This window comes from Lissotriton vulgaris, chromosome 10 (genome assembly GCF_964263255.1).
Source record: "Lissotriton vulgaris chromosome 10, aLisVul1.2, whole genome shotgun sequence".
Taxonomy (NCBI): Eukaryota; Metazoa; Chordata; class Amphibia; order Caudata; family Salamandridae; genus Lissotriton; species Lissotriton vulgaris.
Genome location: NC_141698.1, coordinates 543,450,019 through 543,471,508, shown reverse-complemented (window position 1 = coordinate 543,471,508; position 21,490 = coordinate 543,450,019). Strand labels below are relative to the sequence as shown.

Below are 21,490 nucleotides of genomic sequence, written 5' to 3'. Positions count from 1 at the left end.
CACTGATTCCTCGGCGGCGGCGGGCGGAACTTCCTGCTGGATTGCAGGCCCCGCCCCCGTCTCGGCCAAAAGTGCCTGACTTCCGGTTTTCACGGAGCAGGGCTGCGGCGGTGATTTCTTTTGGGGGCAACAGCGGTAGGCACCCTTGTTTGTAACTGCTGGTCATTTGGAGGGAGTTAACAACGTGATATATAAACTCATTCCGTATGTCCTATATACCTTTTAAACCCGCCCCCCCCCACTTTAGTTTCCTACCTTAACTCTGTGCAATTGTATTTTTTTATACCTCAGACATGCTTTCAATCCTTAGCCAAGGTACCACATATGTTTCAGAGGCTGGAGTGGAAAAAAATACATATCTATCACTAAAATACAGATACTGGAAAGCTCTTTACTAGATCTGGGTATTATAAGGGCGAGTCTGCCTTTGTTTACAAGCGGTGTTGCACATGTGCTTAAGAAACTCGTGTGAATACCTATACATACATACGCTCAAAACAAAATTGTTCTAGGTACTGCAGCTAACTCATATCTTATAAGCCCCATAGGAATTAACATAAATAAGCACCTTGAACCGTGAATCTGCAAAGGATATCAGACACGTCAAATATTTGTACGCCTGTCTCTCTGAGATGCTTGGAGCATTGTGCGTGCAAAACAACGTTCAGTGCGCTCTGTGCCCCTACCATACCCTAGGTGGGACTCCCGAATTATAGCGGTTGTTTTTAGCTGCTTGAGTTGACTCACTGTACAGGGGCTGCTCGATTACTGTTGGTGTTTTAAACGGAAATGGTGACATTTTGCCTCTTACTATTCTGTTCAACGAAGTTGGCCTCCCATCCTCTAAATTTCTGACCTATCCTGCAACAGCACAAGCTCTTAAGAATGAATGGAAATGTAATTAATGTCTGAGAATCAGACAATCATGAGGTTCTGCAGTATTTGTTTACATTCGTAAATTGTAGACCTGTCTTATCAGTCCCTACTAGAGATGTCTAAACATGACCTGTCGTGTCTTCAGGTTCAATGGGAGGCCGAATTGGGCAGAGATTGTAGCAACAAGGTTGGGGGGGGGGGGGGGCGGTTTGAGAACCCCTGCAGAAAGTTTTTAGGAACTAGAGACTCAAATACACTCAGATTAACTATGTACACGTGGCCTAGAAGCCTCCCAAATAGCTAGCCCTGATGATAGGCAAACATGATGTTACTTGTAAATTGTTGACAAGTAACACCAAAGATCAAATTCATTTAATCGAATATGGGTTTATCAGAATGCCTACAGTAATGGAATGATGTTTGAGTGAGATATATGGCAGTAAATAGTTAAGCAGCTTCATCTATAAAAGGGTAGTTTTAAAAGCCACAGTCACCTACTAGTTTAAACGTACGTCAGGATCAGGAGGAGGAATTAATTTCTTTCTGTTGTTTTGGGTCCATAAATAGTAGGGAGCGTACAGAAGGCACTGTATACTTAGTGGACGTTTCTGTCCCTAAACCATAATCTTTGTTCTGTAGACATTCGCCCTAAGAGGGTTGCTCCTCTTCAGTATCTCTGAAACTGGGGTAGCCCTGCCGCTGTATAGAGCAGTACATTTAACCTAGGCTTCAGTGAGGCACAGGAAATCCTACATGTCAATGACATGTACATGAAGGCAGTGGTGCTAGTGTTAAAGCAGATCCAGTGGGTGATCATACATAAATGTTTAAAGTATGTTTGTATTAAGCCATGTGAGAACGTTTGCATGTTCTCTGTTGTCTATGCTGGTATACCTACTTGTTTGTGAGATGATATTATGGAACGGTGAAAAACACAGTTAATGCCCTTACATTTCTTAAACTTAGTTATAGATATTATGTTTTTTAGGTCTCGCAGGGACACTATCACATCACTCAGGGACACCACCACATCACTCAGGGACACCACCACATCACTCGGGGACGCCACCACATCACTCGGGGACGCCACCACATCACTCGGGGACGCCACCACATCACTCGGGAACGCCACCACATCACTCAGGGACACCACCACATCACTCAGGGGCACCACTCAGGGACAGCACCACCTCACTCAGGGAAACCACCACATCACTCAGGGGCACCACTCAGGGACACAACCACCTCACTCAGGGGCACCACCACATCACTCAGGGGCACCACCACATCACTCAGGGGCACCACCACATCACTCAGGTGCACCACCACATCACGCAGGGGCACGACCACATCCCTCATGGACACCAACACATCACTCAGGAACACCACCACATCACTCAGGAACACCACCACATCACTCAGGGGCACCACCACATCACTCAGGGGCACCACCACATCACTTAGGGACGACACCAACACAGCACTCAGGAACACCACCACATCACTCAGGGACACCACCCCACCCCTCAGGGACACCACCCCACCCCTCAGGGACACCACCCCACCCCTCAGGGACACCACCCCACCCCTCAGGGACACCACCACATCACTCAAGAACACCACCACATCACTCGGGGACACCACCACATCACTCGGGGACACCACCACATCACTCTAGGACACCACCACATCACTCTAGGACACCACCACATCACTCGGGGACACCACCACATCACTCGGGGACACCACCACATCACTCAGGGGCACCACTCATGGACACCACCACATCACTCAGGGGCACCACCACATCACTCTGGGACACCACCACATCACTCTGGGACACCACCACATCACTCTGGGACACCACCACATCACTCTGGGACACCACCACATCTCTCTAATACACCACCACATCACTCAGCCCAACCACATCACCACTCAGCACCACAACAGCACTGTCCTTGCTTGCTACCAACAAGCATTGCCATAGCCAGTAGGACTCGCATTAGGAAAGTGTAAGCTATTGGCTTTGTGAATAACAATGCTATTAATGTATATATTTTCAAAGCAACACATATTTAAAGAAATTGCCATTTACAGTACCAATAGCTCACACTTTCCTAATGCGAGACCTATTGCATTGCAAATGCTTGTTTAAATATATTTGTGAGTACACTGTACACCTAATGCCTAGGGATGCCCGGCTTAGAACTTTGCGAGGCCTGTCTGCACACGATGTCATTTACAGACGCGCACCGTGAGTGCCTCTTCTGCTTGGGGCATGACCATGACACCGAGTCCTGTTCCCACTGCTTGGCTATGGCCCCGAAAACTTTGCGAGAGCGGTCCCAAAAGTGACTGGAAGCCCGGGAGTCGGCCCCACGTCGTTCCAGGCGGTGGAAGGTCGAGGGCCTGGTCGCGGAGCAAGCACCACCATTCGAAGTCTTGGCACTCTGAGTCAGGTAAGGTGAAGCACAAAAAGTCGAAAAAGTGTCACCGCTCTTTGTCCTCCCCTTGCGGGACACTGCTGAGGGGGCAGGTGGCAAAGTCCCTGTGGTTCCAATGGAGCCTTAGCAGTTACTGTTGGCTTACCCACCCTTTCCGGGGTCCATTGGCGACTCCAGTCGAATTGCAAGAGTTCGTGTCTGCAATGGCACGTACCTTCGGCCCGTGCGGCCCCTTCGGCACACCTTCTGGCCCCACTGTTCCGCGTTCCTCAACGTCGCCGGCTCCAGCCCCAACTTCGTCAATACCCAGAGGCCTCCATGGCTCCGGCTGTGGCTCCCCCGTTCTTGGCGGTGGACCCCTACGGCCCCCACTGACATCGACATCACCGGCAGTGACTTCTTTCCCGACGTCAGCACAGTGGCGGAGGGCTGTCTCCCGGCGCCGATCCCGGCGCTGATGGGGGACTTTTACCCTTTTGTTCACCCACGTCCTCGTCCACTTGTGGAGGAAGGGGAGGACTGGGAGGGGTTTGAGGACCCTCTCGCAGCACAGTGCAAGTCTGTCCCCGACTGGGATGAGGAGGCGGAGGCCGGGATTACACTCCGGCGCCTGGTTCACCATCCCCTTCAGCTACTATGGAGGAGAGTGGTACCTTTTCCACTGTGCTTCATAGGGCGGCCGCGGATCTTGGACTCGAGCTCCCTACAGTGGCTGTCAGGACCAACCTACTGACTGAAGTGCTTCGGCCAGCTTCTTCTTCTATAGAACCGCTGTTGCCGTTTAATGATGTACTTACTGATGTGCGTACAAGGGTATGGGCCGACACCATAGCCCGGCCCCGGGCGACCCTGCCTTCCTCACCGAGCACCCTACACCTGAGAGTTTGGTGGTTCAGGCCTCGACGTCCCCGAGTGCGTTTCCTTCTGCTCCACCATACAAGGAATCCAAGAAGTTGGGGCACTTTGGTAAAAAGATGTATTCTTCTGCAAGTTCTGGACTGCGGACTGTTAACACTGCCTGTCTCTTGGGCTGCTATCCCCATTCTGTATGGGATGCGGTTGAGCAGGTGCTACCTCAGTGTCCAGAGGTGACCTGGCAGTTTTGCAGCATGAATCTTTCTGGATTCATTATGCTGTGCATTATTCCACGGTCTAGTGGTTGGGTCCGGAATCGTAGTCTTTCCTTTGTTGTTTTTTTTTTTTTCCGTAGCCCAGGTGGGCGTCGACGTCCCACCTTTTGGTGTCCTTCCGGTGACGTTGGCATGCTTCCTGCGGAAGCGCCCACCCTTGGGCGCTATCTTCAGATTCTTTTTTCCGCCGTTGGGTCTGGATCGTTCTCAAGAGGGCTCCAGAGATTTGGAGAGAAAAGAAGCCAAAAGTCAAGTTTTTGGGGTAGAAAAGAGTTGAGAAGATGAAGTGAGACTACATCAGCGATGGGGACGACGAAGGAAGAGGATCTTCGAAGAACTTCGACGTCCAGAAGGGAATGCGCAATCAGGGGGCCCCCTGAACGCAAGAGATGGACAACACACCATTCAAATTCTGCCGGAACTGCCACCACAAGTACGCGCAGAAAGACCAACATCCAGTCTGCAACCTCTGCCTGCCGGTCGACCACGAAAGCAGGGACTGCAACGCCTGCTCCGCATTTACGCCGAAGACCCTTCGAGTGAGAGAGGCAAAGAAGAGCTAACTTTGCCATGCAGGGCAAGGGCCAGCCACCGTCCCTTCGAGACCTGGGACTCTCGACAGGCGAGGAGGATTACGTCGCCGAAGAAGACGCCGGCTACACGGTCGTAGAGACCTATAATACGAAGACTCCAGAAAAGGTAGGAGACTCGACGCCCGAAAGACTCAACAGTCTGCCCAAGACTCTCGAGGGCAAGACCCCGAAAGCGCTGACGCCGAAAGCTCCGGCGTCCGCAGCAACACCCAGGGCCACCTCACAGAAGGACTCCCAGGCGCCGAAGGGAGTCGACCAGCCAAGGTCGTCGAAAAACGTCCACGAAAAGGAAAGCTCGACGCCGAAGACCTCTTCGACGTCAACGAAGGACACAAGGCCTGTCTCGAAGCCGAAACCAGTCTCGACGCCAAAACCAGTCTCGACGCCAAAACCAGTCTCGCCGTCGTAAATAGTCTCAACGCCACCAAGCCAGACAAAGAGACCTGCACAACCAATCGACGCCGAACAGGCGGCCGAGATGGAAAGAAAGAAGAGAATACTCGAGGCAGAGATGGAGAACATCTTGCAGCGAAAGAAAGACTTCGACGAAAGGATGAAAGCGTATACAATTCCGTCGAAGCCAAAGGCACCGGTGGTGGAGTTCGTCGAGGAAGAAGAAGAGTTCGAGGTCGAGGCACTGCGGAAAGCCAGGAAGATCGGGAAGATGACACTCCCTACTACGAGGAGGAGGAAGATGACGACCAGAGGACCTTTCAGGGCTCGACATACTCGGACACACAGAACCTAGAGTGGCAGGACCTCGAAGCCGAGAGTCCAGAAGAGGGAGTGGACACATATCCGGCGAGACCCTCAAGAACACAGCATCAGCGTTCAGAGTAAAACTAAGAGGAACAGCCGAAGGCGGATTTCCTCGTGGAAACACTGCTCCCAATACAAACTAGGAGCCAGTACCTGCCAATGCTCGTAAGAATCAAAGGACAAGGCAGAGAGGCCTTCAAAGAAGATGCGACTTGTAAACCAGTCACACCCAGGACGGAGAAGTAGTACAAGCATTCCCCCAAGGACCCACCCTACATCCAGGGAACGGTCACTGCAGACTCCATCATTGCGGCAACTGCAAGGAAAAGGGCCAATGTCCCGACAAGGAGAGCAGAAGGATGGACCTGACAGGGAGAAAGATCGAGAGGAATGCTGCAACGCACTGGCGCATGGCCAATTCCAACGCCCTGCTGAACAGGCACCAATACCAGATCCTGGATGAACTGGGCCAGTTAGTTAAACAACTCCCACAAGAATACCAGCAAAGAGCTATGCACCTGGTAGAGGAGGGGAAAGAACGTGGCGAATTCATGCTTAAAAACAGCACTGGACGGTGCAGACACAGCCAGCAGACTTATGATGCTGGGCATCACGGAAAGGAGACAAGCCTGGCTCAGAATATCAGGTTTTAAACCAGAGGTGCAACACAACATCCTGAACACCCGTTCAACAGTGAGACACTGTTCGCAAAAAGCTCACCCAGTTGAAAAAAGACAACAACACCACAAGATCCATGGGAGCCTTGCAATTCAGGGGAAATAAGATAGGAACCCTGTCACGGAGACCAAACTGGAGAGGGGGAAACCAGCCGGGAACGTCGTACCAGATTTTCCACCAGACCCACCAGGGCGACACCCAGACTCAACAAGGCCAGCAAAAACAACACTGGCAATACCAACAGAGGGGCCAGTCCTTTCACGGGAAGGGGAATGGACGTGGAAACAACAGAAGAGGTGGACAACAACCCACCTCCAAGTGACTCTGCCACACTACCAGTGCACACCCTTTCAAAAACTCCTCGGGTGGAGCACAGATACAACAAACAGGAGTGGTTTGGACTAAACATCCAAGCGCACGCAAGAGCCGGTGGGACGGAGACTGAACCTTTTCTTCCAGGAGTGGATGAAAATAACTACAGACAGATGAATTCTCAACACCATACAGTACGGATACTGCATAGAGTTGGAAAGAACACCACCAAACAAAAAAACAAAAAGAAGAGCACTTGCAAAGAAGGAACTGGAGCTACTTCAAAGGGAAGCACAAGAACTCCTGCAGAAGGAGGCTATCAAGCTTGTACCTCCCATAGAGAGGAACAAGGGGGTGTACTCTACATACTTCCTGGTACCAAAGGTAGACGAAACAAAGAGACCCATCCTGGACCTAAGGTTCCTCAACAAATACATAAAAACCCCAAAATTCAAAATGACGTCCCTGCAAGAGGTCCTTCCACAGATACAAGGCGGGGACTTCATGGTTACCATAGACCTCAAAGATGCCTACCTGCACATCCCAATGAACAGGCAGCACAAACATCTGCTAAGATTTGTCATCAATACAGATCACTATCAATTCACGGCACTGGCATTCGGACTGAAATCAGCACCACGGATATTCACAAAGTGCCTTGCAGCAGTCGCAGCACACTTAAGGAGGGAAGGGATCCACGTATACCCTTACCTGGACGACTGGCTAATAAAGGCAAGGTCATACAAGACATGCAAACGGCACGCACAGCGAGGGACTTACACGCTGATGGCCCTGGGTTTCTCCATCCACTGGGGAAAATCCTCAGAACAAGTACAAATTTTCCTGGGTGCACAGATCAACACCGTACAGGAGGTGTTCCCCAGCGTGAAGAGAACGCTGGCACTGTTGAAGGAGGCACACCTCTACCAGAAGGGGCGTGCTCTAACAGTGGGGGCGTGGCCAGCCAGGCTGCGTGGCGGGCGCAATTTGCTAGAGCTCCACTAGCGAGGCCCATATTATCCTGAATTTCCCCGTATAGTGTGGTGGGCACCTACCAACGAGGAGAGGAGGAGCTGTGAGACTGCCTGGGAACCCTGCCGATATAACCAGCAACGGGCAGAAGGGCCGGGGCGCCGAGAGTCCGCTGCCGAGAGGGAGCTGCTGGCGGGCCGTTGTAAAAGGCGCGAAACCCAGCCGAGTCCCGTAGCGGAGGGGGCCTGCCGCTACCGGCGCGGTGGGTCCTGCCTGTGGCGGTGGATTAAGGAGAGCGGCTGGGGTGTACTGCGATAGCTCCGGATTGCCTGATGGGTCACTGGCTGGCTTGAGGAGGGTGCCCGAGCGGGGACTGAACGGTGAGCCGCCATTTTTGCCTACTCGCGGCCAACTGCGCTGCGGAACGAGAGTGAGCCCCTGACCGCTGGCGATCCCTGGAAGCAGCCGCCGGGAAGACAGGCACCCGCTCCGCTGCGGTTTGTGGGAGGTGGAGACGCCCTGCAGTAACCGGCAACCGGAGGAAGCTGAAGCCCCCGAGGTGAGCTGGGAGAATCTGGGGCGGGAGGGCACGGAGCCGCCCGACCCCGCCGCGAGGCGCCCAGAGCTGTGGGACTGACAGAGCGAGACCGCCGAGGCCTTGGAGGTGAGCTGCAGAGTCCTTGAGGAGGGGCACTGAGGCGGCGCCCAGACCTGGTGTGCGGGTCGATGTGGAAATTAAGGTTGGGACCGGAGAAGGGGATCATCGCAGCCTTCATCGTAGCCCCTGGGGGAAACTGTTGATTACCAGGGCCCTGGTGTGAGCATTGGCAGGGCTCTCAAAGCTGAGAGACGATCGTCCGGGGTGCCTGGCATCAGGTGGTGCGGCTGTGGCGTCATCCCTGCTCGGGCGCCATTTTCAGTGCTCGTATGAGTGACCCCGGAGAGGGGGGGCCCCCCCAACCAACCCCCACAACCCCATTCCCCAAGGCGCGGCACTCGACCCTCGGCCTGAATGTGATACTGGGTGTGGACTGCAGCGACAGAGGAGCTTGGCTGACTCGGGGTCCGCCCGGCGCTACTCGGACATGAGCCATAAACAGTGAGCAGGCTTGTACATAGCCCCCGACGGTCGCGTCCCAGCCACCTGCGCGCCGGGACCCTTGGCGCCCAGGGCGAGGTTGCTGGCGCATGGACCTGTCTCCTGGGAACTGGCCCGCGCTCCTGCCATCATCCAAGTTGGGGCAGACCTCACAGTGGGCTGCAGACATCACCTACTTGCACTGCTCATTGAAAGAGCCTAAACATCATCCCTGCTGGCATAGGAGATCCCCTGGGAACTGACCGTGAGACGGTTGGCTACCGGCGCCCACGGGCGAGAGAGAGTGACCGGACATACGGAACTCTGGAGAGAGTGGACCACCACTGAAAGCCCAGCTGGAGCCTGGCTGATGAGACCCCACACCTCAGAGATCACACTTGACTGGCGTGTAGTCGGGAGTGCGGATGCCCACGGCACAGCAAATTGCTATGGGTAGACTAAAGGACAAAGCGCTGCTGAGGCAACAAGAGGCGAGTGGACAAGATGCGACGCAGGACCAGAGGCGGGTGGCCATGGACCACGCAGCCGCATTAGCGGCCAAAATGGACACAGTTCTGGCGGCAGTGAACGTATTGGGGCGACACTAGAGCAAACCAAGACGTCGCTGGAGGGGCGGAATAATAAGGTGACGTCTGATTTCACACTGCTGCACGCCGACCACCGCAAATTGGCGGAGACCGCCACAGAGCAGCGCCAAATGGTTCAGGAAATCCAACCTGTGGTGCGCAGCCACGCAGCGGCCCTGCATGACCTGATAGACAGAGTCCATGAGCTGGAGGATTGCGCCGAGGATGCGGAAGGGCGCTCTCGGCGCAACCACGTCCGGGTAGTCGGCCTGCCGGAAGGAGAAGTGGGGGCGACGCCTGAACGGTACACCGAGACGTGGCTGAGGGCGATCCTGCCGCCCGGAGTGCTTTCCCCGCAATTCGTAGTGGAGCGAGCGCACAGAGTGCCTGCGCAGGCCCGGAGGGTGGGCGACAGACCTAGTCTGTTCCTCTTCAAACTCCTCAACTATAGAGACCGGGACACGGTGCTCCGGGAAACCCGGAAGATGAACGAGCTACAGGTGGGCAACAGTCGAGTAATGCTTTTCAAGGACTATACAGCGGCGACACAAAAGAGACGAGGCTCATAATTGGCAGTGAAGAAACAACTCAGGGACCTGGACCTGCCCTACTCGCTGCTCTTCCCCTCGCGGCTGCGCGTAGTGACAAAAAAGGGCACACGCTTCTTCGACACCCCAACGGACGTCTGGGACTGGCTGGAGGAGACCGGGCAGTGGTCGGGACGAGGCCAACAGCCCAGGAGAGCGGCGGATGGCAGGAACAACGTTCCAGGAGGAGGAGGAGAAGGAGAGGGACCAAACGGGGGACAGGCCTGGGGCAGGCGGCGCCCAGCCCGGAGAAGATACAACAGGAGCGGCAAGAGGCATTGGAGGCGGTGGCTACACTGGGTGCGGGGACAGGCCACCAAGGGCCGGACCATGATCGACGCGACGGAGGCGGAGTCAGCGGGTCCTCTTCGCCGTCCACTGCGATGTCCGATGACATTCTGTCACCGGAGGGGACACCCCAGACAGTGGACTACATAGTGTGACACGGGGCGGAATCATGATAGACTGCTGCATGGCTGGTGTCCTCGAGCACAGGTCCGCTGTATCCTTTGAACGACTATGGTACCACACGGGTTGGTTACGTGGCTGGCCTACTGGCCCAGGTACACACAGACATAGCAGCGAGATATGCCAGAGTGTTGCAGGTGCGCGGACATGCTTTCCATCTGGGACACGAACTTATGCACTGCTAAACGGGGAGGCGCTAGTGGGCAACTCGCATCGGTTAGTACGCTCCGCCGTTGGTGGCAGCCCACACACACTCCAATAGAGATGGGGCCCTGCTGAGGGAGTTCCCTGACAGCACCACTGACTGCGCGTTCCTTAAACGCACACACATTGCGTTCATAATACACTAGGCAGTTGCTACACATTGCGCTCGCAATAAGCTAAGCCCCAGTTTGATTGAACAGTTTGGACGCACTCTCCGTTGGGGGTACGCCCATATTGTTATGAAGTTAATTACAGTTCATATGTCTCCGTTGCAGCCATTAGTGCCTCTTGACAGAGGGCCCACCCCCAGACTTCCCAAGATACGTCCCCTGCCCCCCTGGGCGAGACCAACACAACACCCCTCATGGCATGCACTAATATCATGACTTGGAATATCCGAGGCATGCACACCCCATCGCGCCGGTACTCTGTTTTTACGTATATGCAGCGCCACCACACTGGGATTGCACTCCTCCAAGAAACACACATGTCTCGAGTGGAGCTCGAGAGGCTCCGCAGAAGATGGAGGGGACAAGCTTATGGCACGACCTACTCAGCGCACGCGCAAGGCACTCTGATCTGGGTGAAGGCAGGTGTCCCCTTCACGCACATGGACACGCAGGTAGATGCGGAAGGGCGATATACACTAGTGAGGGGGAGGCTCAATGGGCAAGACATACTGCTGGGCTCCATTTATGCCCCTAATACGGAGCAGCCCGCCTTCCTGGCATATCTCAATCAAGTCCTTCAGCAGTACGCGGGGCTACCCTGGTTACTAGGAGGCGACTATAACATGGTACTGGACACGCAGCTGGATCGCTCATACCCACCCATGCGCGCTGGGCTGCGACCTCACTGGCACAGGCGCTTGGAGATTGGCTGACACACTGGGACATCCAGGACCTTTGGCGTGCACAACACCCCACAGACAAGCTATACTCCTACTACTCGCCGGTGCATGGCCTGCATGTTAGACTAGATAGGATAGTGGGCTCTCAGTCTTTGCTCCTGCTCATAACCAAGTCTGAATACTTAGGCAGGACGCACTCCGACCACAACCCCCTGTTGTTTCAAATTAGCTGGTCGGCTGACAGACCTCCGGTGCCCACATGGCGACTACAGGCGGCTGCGCTAGAGGTTGCGGAGTTCAGATCGTCCCTATGTGGTGGTGCAATTCTCTCCTACTTTGAAGAAAACGAGGGCACGGCGAGTGACCCTCTGGTGGAGTGGGATGCCCATAAGGCAGCTATACGGGGGCACTGCATAGGGACCATGTGGAACATCCGAGTGCAGGTATCAGCGTCCTTGACCCGCATAGAATCCGAACTGCAGAAGTATGAACGGGAGGGTGAGGGTGCGGGTTGGCATGCGCTTGAACTGGAGGGATTACGGGTTGTGCATGCCATCCTCATTGAACGTCTACAGTGCCACAATTATGCAGCACACACGGCCCGGACCCATGCGAAAGCAGACAGAGCAGGTCGTTTGCTAGCCTGGTTGATACAGGCCACAGAGCGCAAGGCGCCGATAGGCGCCATTCGCTTGGATAACGGCCACTGTGGTCTACAAGCAGCGCGAAATACACAAGGCGTTCACTGAGCACTACTGAGACCTTTACAAAGCCCGGGGCACTGGCCGAGAAACTGCGGTGGCCGCCTACTTGGGACTGGTCACGTTGCCCATGGTCACTGCTGCACAGGGGGAGGAGCTAGGTGCCCCACTCACGCTGGAGGAGGTGGGTGACTCGATCCAGGCATTAGCGACTGGCAAAACACCGGGGCCTGCCGGCTGAATACTACAAAGCGAATAGAAACATCTTATTGCTGAGGCTGCTCCAGATGTACCTGGAGGCGATAGCTGAGGGCCGACTACCGTCCTCGCTGAGGGAAGCGTTTCTGGTGTCTCTGCCCAAGCCGGATAGGGATCCACTGTCCCTGGGCTCATACCGCCCACTGGCGATGCTCAATACGGACTATAAAATATTAGCCAAGATGCTCGCCGAGCGCCTGGCGCCATTAGTCTCCCATCTGGTCCACCTGGACCAAAATGGCTTTGTGCTGGCACGGTCAACGTCCCTGAACCATAGGAGATACTTCCGAGTGGCGACGGAGGCGAACGGCTTGGCCCAGAGCGGGATGCCTGATATTGGATCTGGAAAAGGCCTTCGATAGCCTCGAGTGGGGATATCTCCGGGCGGTGCTAGAGGCGTTTGAGCTGCACATGGAATTCCTGGAGATGGTGGGGCTCCTGTACAGGAATCCCGGGGTCCGCGTCCGCTTGGGGCCCTATGTCTCGGAGTAGGTGGCGATAGGCAGAGGCACCCGACAGGGATGCCCCCTGTCGCCGCTGCTCTTTGCGCTGGCTATTGAACCTCTGGCGGCAGCCATGAGGCAACAGCTGATCGACGGGATCCCGCTGGGAGATGGTAGGCATCAGGTGTCCCTGTATGCAGGCGATTTGATGATCTTTGTCAGGGACGTGAACAATATGCCGGAACAGCTTGCCCCGCTGCTAAGTCAATTTGCCGACCTCTCGGGGCTCCGAGTTAACGTGGGTAAGTCCTGCCTCTACGCCTTCAATAGCGAGACGCAAGGCCCGGAGTACAGTCTCCATGGTAGGAGAGTGAGGTGGTGCGCGGACACGTTCAAATATCTGGGGATCCAGATATACCGGCGGTCGGCGGACCTGATAGATGGGAACCTAGGCAGAGCGGTCACCGCGCTCAAGGCGCAGATAGGCTTTTGGTCCACGCTTCCCCTGACGACCACGGGCAGGGTCGCCTTGGCCAAGATGGTGATGCTCCCTCGCCTTCTATACTATTTCACGAATCTCCCGCTGTTCGTGCCCGCGGCTTTCTTCTCCAGGCTCAATGGGATCCTGCGCGATTTTGTGTGGGGCGCGTCCCGACACCGGCTGGATCTGGGGAAGCTATTTCTCCCCGCAGACAAGAGCGGTCTGGCTGCCCCCTGCTTTGAGCACTACTACCTGGCAGCGCAGCTCCAGTGGATTACACGCTGGCTGGCAGACGGGGGGGGGGAGAGGACACCGCTACGGGCGAGCCGCCTTACACCTTGGAGCGGATCACCGCGCTGTTCCACACGCTGGCAGACAAGACCAAGCCTGCCCCGCTCATATTAGGGGTGGCATACAGGTGCTTCCGTAGGGCACTATACCTCACGAGGAAAGTGATTCCATACGCGCCCGCAGTGCCGCTGGAGGGCTCTCCGGGAGGCGAAGGAATCCTCACACACCGCATGCTCAAACACTGGCAGGAGGAGGAGGAGGAGGTGCAGACGCTGGGCGACCTTTATCATGATGGAGCCCTGATCCCCTTCGAGTTGCTGGTTGCAGAGGCTCGGCTTCCCCCCGGGGGATTCCTAATGCATAGATGGCTCATAGCCCGGATGACGTTGGTTTGGGGTGACATGGCGGAGGAGCCGGCGCAGCATCTGGTGATCCACTACCTCCACGTCAGGGGCAGGGGCAAGCACCTCATTAAGTGGTTTGCCGCGTCCCTGCGTCTGCACACATAACTAGACCTAGCCCCCCTTCGTGGGAAGTGGGAGCGAGACATGGGGAGGCCGCTGGCTGACAAGGAATGGGAGCGGGTACTCAAAAGCCTGGTGCGCATACCCTGAAATATGCGCTTTCGCCATATCCAAGTATATATAGTCCACAGGGCCTACCTCACCCCGGATTTAATCAACAAATACTTTCACAGGGCGGACGCAGCTTGCCCCAGATGCGGCGAGATTGCTGCGGACCTCCTCCACCTCCTGTTGCGCTGTCCAGGACTTGGCGATTACTGGAGGGAGATACATGCCCGGCTCGTGCATTGCACTGGCCGTGAAGTCCCCTGTGACTGGCCAGTATTCCTCTTGCACCATTTCAAACGGTCCCCTGCTACCAAAGCGTCGTCCAGATTCCTGGATCTGGGAACGATCACGGCGGTGCGACTGGTAGACCGATGGGAGGGTATGCTCAATGCATTCCAGGAGCCAGGGACAGATGCGGCTGCGGAAGAGGTTGGGGGCACTGAGGGCGGAACAGACAGTCATGGAGAGGGGCGCACAGCGACCACCAATGACAGCAGCAGCGGCATTGATACCAACACGCAGGCGGGAGCCCATAGCCGGAATGATGGGAGGGTGTAGTGGACTGGGGAAACACACGGGCGCCAGAAGCGGAGGGCAGAGGAGTGGGGGGTGCGAGTGGTCAGTCAGGCACGATGAGAGGTGTAACACACATCCACTGACTGAAGGAGGTTGAGGAGGGCCTTGGAAAGGAGAATGGGGGACCGATCTGTATTGTACACAGGCATTACGGCTGCAACTTGTTACTACGGTTTCTTTTCCACAAGCGTTGAGGTTGCAACTGAGTAATGTTTATACGAACTGGCACTCCAGGTGGAGAGGAGGCGTAAAGACTCATACGAACTACAGCCATGCACGAAGGCCTGGAACTCAGTCGCCCCATGTAATGCCATAATATGCTAGCGTCTTAGTAGTGACTGATGTCGTCAGTGTACCGATAATGGAGCACTGGGGTAATTGTAATTGTAAGTGCTGTCTAAGATGCGTACATTGAGTTATCGAGAATGTTTATTAAAAAATGCCAATAAAAGAGTTGACAAAAAAAAAGGGGGCGTGCTCTGACAGTGAGGATGGCGAGCAAGATTATGGGCATGATGGCCTCATGCATACACATAGTGCCAAATGTAAGACTCCGCATGAGACCACTCCAGGAGTGGCTACAGGACCAATGGTCACAAGCTACAGGTTGGGAGGACCTAGTGGTTGTAACGCACGCAGTGCACGAGGAGATATCATGGTGGAACAAAGGAAACATAACAAAAGGGAAGCCTCTAACATCACCAACACCAACTGTGACCATCACCACAGACGCCTCCCAGAAGGGATGGGGAGCACACATGAAAAAACTCAGGGGGAGGGGTCTGTGGACACCAATGGATGCGGTCAAACACATCAATTACCTGGAACTAAAGACCGTTTTCCTCGCACTAAAGGCATTCCAGACGAAGCTGTACAACCAAACAGTGTTGATCCAGACAGACAACACAACAGCGATGTTCTACATAAACAAGCAAGGAGGAACACAATCAGCCCTGCAGTCAGAACTAGCGCAGGAAATATGGAAATGGGCCATCCCACTAGAAATAGACCTACTGGCGATTCATATGCCAGGGAAGGACAACGTGGAAGCGGACTGGCTCAGCAGACAGACATTGGCTTCACACGAATGGGAGCTCAATGCCCAGGAGACAAGGAGACTGTTCGACAGGTGGGGAACACCATCAATAGACCTATTTGCAACACGCCAGAATGCAAAATGCCAGCACTTCGCACCCAGGCAACCAGGGGAAGGGTCACTGGGGAATGCCCTATGGATAAGCTGGTCAAAGACATTTGCTTACGCTTTTCCGCTGATCCCCCCAATACACAAGGTACTCAGCAAGTGCAGGACGAGCAACATGACCCCGATACTGGTGGCACCACAGTGGGCCAGACAGACCTGGTACTCGCAAATTATGGAGATGACGCAGAGTGCACCACACAGATTTGGGAGAAGGAAATACCTACTATCCATGCAAAACGGAGAGGTGTTGCATCCAGAGCCGGAAAGTCTCAGCCTGGCAGCCTGGCTCCTGAGGACATAGAGTTTGCACACCTTAAATTACCTGAGCGCACCCTGAAGGTACTTCGAGAGGCAAGAAGACCTAGCACGCGGAAGTGCAACGTGGCTAAATGGAAGAGGTTCACACTATGGTGCAGAAAGGAAAAATTGCACAACAAGATGACAAGAGACTCAACAATGCTAAAATACCTCACGCACCTGCTCGAGGCTAATCTGAGCTCATCCTCGCTAAGGGTACACTTGGCAGCCATAGTCGCTTACACTAGAGGAGAGACAAGGAAAAGCTTTTTTACTTCACAGATTGAAAAAAGATTCTTGGAAGGTGCAAAGAGGATCGCACCGCCAAAGAGGTTACCAGCACCAGCGTGGAACCTCAACCTAGTACTGACGGAACTTATGAAAGCGCCCTTTGAACCGATCCATAAGGCCTCCCTACAAATGCTAACTTTGAAAACAGCTTTCCTGGTGGCAATCACCTCGCTATGCAGGGTGAGCGAGCTACAGGCGTTAACGCTACAAGAACCCTACACACAAATTCACAACTATAGGGTGGTGATGAGAACGGACCCACACTTTATGCCAAAGGTGGTGTCTAAGTTCCACATCAACCAAACTATTCAAATACCTAGTTTCTTTCAGAAACCAACGACAAACGCAGAAAGGGCACTGCACACTCCGGACGCCAGACGTGCAGTCATGCACTACATAGAGAGAACTAACAACCACAGAAAAACAAAGCAATTTTTTGTCATTCGCAGACAGTTTCATGGGAAAGCAGTTACCAAGGGGACAATTGCACGATGGATCACACAAGCATACAATTCTGCCACAAACAAGCTGGGCAAGAACTAGCAGAGGGCCTGCGGGCCCATTCGACCAGGAAAATGGGAGTAACAATAGCCTTCCTGGCTAACACTCCCATTCAAGACATGTGCCTGGCGGCAACATGGGCCTCCGTGCACACGTTCACAAAACACTACTGTGTGGACATACAAATGAACAAAGAAGCACAAGTAGGACAGAAAGTGCTTCAACACATATTCAAAACTCATCTTCCACCCAGCCGCCACAATGATAACAAACCGCTACAAAGTCTATGCCCAGCATAGTGAATCCGGAAAGATTCACGCTGCAAAACGAATAGTTTCTTACCTGTCGGTGTAGTTTTGCAGCTTGAAGATATTTCTGGATTCATTAGCGAACCCATCCACCTCCGCCAGAAAGATGAGACTGGAGAAAGAGGTGGTAAAAACAGGGAAAAGACTTAAACAGACTTTTGAAGGAAAAAGCGGTGAAACAAAATATTGAAACATTGCCATACTATTCGGAAACAGAACACTAACGGGGAAAAAAAAAGAATCCGAAGATGGCGCCCAAGGGTGGTAGCTTCCGCAGGAAGCATGCCGACGTCGCCTGAAGGACACCACAAGGTGGGATGTTGACGCCCACCTGGGCTACGAAAAAACAAACAAAAAAAACAAAGGAAAGACTACGATTCCGGACCCAACCACTAGACAGCGGAATCATGCAAAGCATAGTGAATCCAGAAAGATCTACAAGCTGCAAAACTACACCGACGGGTAAGAAACTATTCGTTCTTTCCCGAGCTCTATGGAGGGGAGAGATGCGGCCAAATTCACTAAACGTTGTGCTCTTGATACCGCTGATTCGTTGGTTAGGGCGCTTTCCACAACGGTGGTGCTATGTCGTCATGCCTGGTTGAGGACGACTGGTTTTTCGGCAGATGTCCAGAATACTTTGATGGACATGCCCTTCGATGGCACTCGCCTCTTTGGTGATGAGGAGGATTCCACATTGGAACATTTCAAGGAGTCTCTGGCCACGGCCAAGTCCTTAGGCCTTTTGGCCACACGTCTTCCTTCCGCTTCTAACTTTCGTTCCTTTCGAAGTTCCGGAAGGGGCGTACAAACACGTTTATTTCAGAATAAGCCCAGTGCAGCCGGTGACGTGGGGCTCGCACAGGCTGGTCACGGGACTAGCGTGCGGGTCAGTCCACCAACACCCCTGCTGCCAGTGCCCCCACACCTTCCTAGTCTGGTGTTTCAGGCCCACCAGATGCCGGGGGGGGGGGGCAGGATTTGGCATCACCTCCCCCACTGGCACACCATTACTTCAGACAGGTGGGTTCTGGAGATTGTTCGAAGGTGCTACCCCCTCTCCTTCGAGTCTACCCCTCAGCCATGCCACCGGCGATCATTTGGCGTTTCTCCAGCAGGAAGATACGGTCCTCCTGGCCAAAGGGGCCATTGAGCGCGTTCCAACGTCAGAAGTAAGTCGTGGTTGGTACTCCCACTACTTCTTGGTTCCAAAGAAGGACAAGGGTCTATGTCCCATCTTAGACCTTCGGAACATAAATTGCTCCCTCCGGAAGGAGATTTTCAAGATGCTCACTCTGGCTCAGGTCTTGTCTGCTCTTGACCCACAAGACTGGATGGTAGCACTGGACCTCCAGGACGCTTATGTTCATATTCCCGTCCTGCCGGCCCATCGGCTTTACCTGCCTCAATGTTGCACTACATGCTGGGACTTCCGAACCAATTTATATACCTATGACTATTTGGGATTCCTGTACTATAACTGTTGTAAAGTGCTCCGATACACTCGGGTCTGGCTAGAGCTATATAAAACTCCTTAAATAAAAATTCACGGCGGGCCAGGAGCATTTTCAGTTCACCGTGCTCCGCTTTGGCCTTACCAGCGCCCCTCTGGTGTTCATAAAAGTTATGGCAGTAGTTGCAGCTCATTTGCGGGGGTTACACTCTTCCCCCTATTTCGACAACTGGTTGTTCAAGGCAGGCTCGCCCCAGACAGTCGTTTCCCACCTCCAGACTACGGCCGACCTCCTGCATTTGCTGGAGTTTTCCCTCAACGTTCCGAAGTCGCACCTAATTCCCTCCCAGAAGCTTCTCTTTATTGGATCGGTTCTGGACACAGCGCAGTTTTGGGTTTATCCTCCCGAACTGCGAGTCTAGGACATTCGGTCTACGATTCAGATCTTTCAACCCTTGTCCTGGGTTTCAGTCACGGCTGTTCACGAGGATTATCTCCCGCTGTGTTGTCTTGTGTATCAAGGCTTGTTATTCTATGGCTAAAAAGGAACCTCCGGTGGGGCTGTGTACCCATTCTCACCAGGGCAACAGCAGCTACTACTGCATTGGGACGTGGTGTCCACCTGCAAGATATCCGTCATGCTGCCACGTTGGCTTCGCTGCACACTTTTACAAAGCATTATTGCCTTTACAGTCGGGTCCGGAGGGACGGCTTCTTTGGCCGTTCTGTTCTACATGTCTTTTTGGTGTAATCTTCGCAGACCCCCCACCGGGGTTGGCATTGCTGGGGTTTCTATTCTAAGGTAAGGAATCTATCACTAACGTTTCTCTTTCAGATGCACAAGTTACTACTTGTGTAACAATATATCTGTAATAGACATTAGTTAGTGATAGATTCCTTACTGCCCCACCCATCCTCCCCATTCTGCGAACTGATTTCTAGGGTTAAGGTCATCCTTTTGGGCACTAGTTTCTATGCACCAGTGGTCAGTATCTTACATGGCTCTGCGTTCCTGTCGCAGAAAGTTGTGTAAAGAACTGACGGCGCGTCGAAGTAGCTCCAGTGACGTCATCTCAGCGAATACGACGCCTACGACGTACGTGGAGCCGTACGACGACGTCTATCGATGCTATAGGGTACTGCTGACGAAAGCTTTCCGAATCCAGTCTGACGCCTGGGGATATTCTAAGGTAAGGAATCGATCAATAACTAATGTCTCTTACAGATATATTGTTACACAAGTGAACTTGTGCGTCGGGGCATTTGAGAAGTCGTCTTCAGAAAGCACACGGAATTGTATCGCATTTCCCTGGGGATTCCATCCCCCTTAGTTACTAGGGGTCTCTTGTGAGAAATTGAGCCCAAGAGGAACATCCCTTTGGGATCCCATTAGTCATCTTCCACTGCAACATCAAAACCATAGTATTTACTCCATTGGCCCCATACCCTGTGGAATTTCTTCGGGCACCCTCTCGCCTTATAGGTGACCCTTTCTGCTGCCATATACACATCCATCCCAGCTCTTCATTCTCGGATTAGGGGTAAGTCTGGCTCCCCAAGTCCTCGCCACTTCACTCTTCGCCACCACCAGGACAGTATTCAGTTCCTGTAATATCTTCCTCCAACAAACTTGTATTTTTGGCGCACTCCCAAATGTTGTGGTCAAAGTCTCCCTCCACATGTCCACATCTCTGACAGGTGGGTTCACTTGCACGTCCTATTTTGTGTAGTCTGGCTCAGTCATAATTAGGGGTGGGTGGAATTTGTGTAATCGCGTTACGCGAATCTCCGCGAAATGGTAAAAAATCTCCGCAAACACGCAGAAATTCCACTAACACGCTGAATTGCTTGTTAGCAATGCTTTTTTACTGTTCGCAACCGCTGTTTGCGCGCTCATGGGGAAATATCTTGCGAACACACATTTTTTGAATGTGAACAAGCAAAAAAAATTAGCGGAATGCAGAATTTTGGGCAATTTCACGTTCTCCTCGGAACGCAAAATTACCCAAATTCCGCGAGTGGAACGGAATTTACCGCCCAGGCCTAGTCATTATACTCTGTGTAGTTAGATTTCGCCTGCGATGGCTGCGCATGCGCAGTCTCGCTGGCGAGATCTTATGTCTTGAGGGAGAGTCACTAGCGGGCTTTAAGCCCCTCCCCTCTTTCCCATTGGCCGGCGTCACCGTTTAGGCTAAACAGTGGCCTGCCATCGGGAAAGAGTACTTCGTGATGTACTCTTTTCGAGCTGTCCCACTTGGACGTGCTCCCCTGACTTCCTGCTGGCGTAAAAGGTTTGTTATCTTCTTTATGGGTCCAAACAGATGGCCCCATAAAGAAGATAATAAACTTTTTACGCCAGAAGGAAAGCAGTCCGTCCAAGTGGGACGGTAGAAAAACAGAAAAGTATGTGTGATGGCGAGCGCTTTTTTCCCAGTTACTTTTGGTATAGTCGCTGCACCAGCGCTTTACTTTTAATGTTCTGAGTAAAGCGCGGGTGCCGCGATAATACCAAAAGTAAAGAAATAGAAACAAACATCTATTTCTTTACTTTTGCTATAATCGCGGCACCGGCG

At 53.4% G+C, this 21,490-nt stretch overlaps 1 protein-coding gene across 1 annotated transcript in view; it reads left to right on the top strand.

Annotated features, from left to right (window-relative positions):
- Positions 1 to 21,490, top strand: part of CREBBP (CREB binding lysine acetyltransferase) — a 1,189,106-nt gene that overhangs the window by 328,483 nt on the left and 839,133 nt on the right. The gene's annotated exons all lie outside the window — the stretch shown is intronic.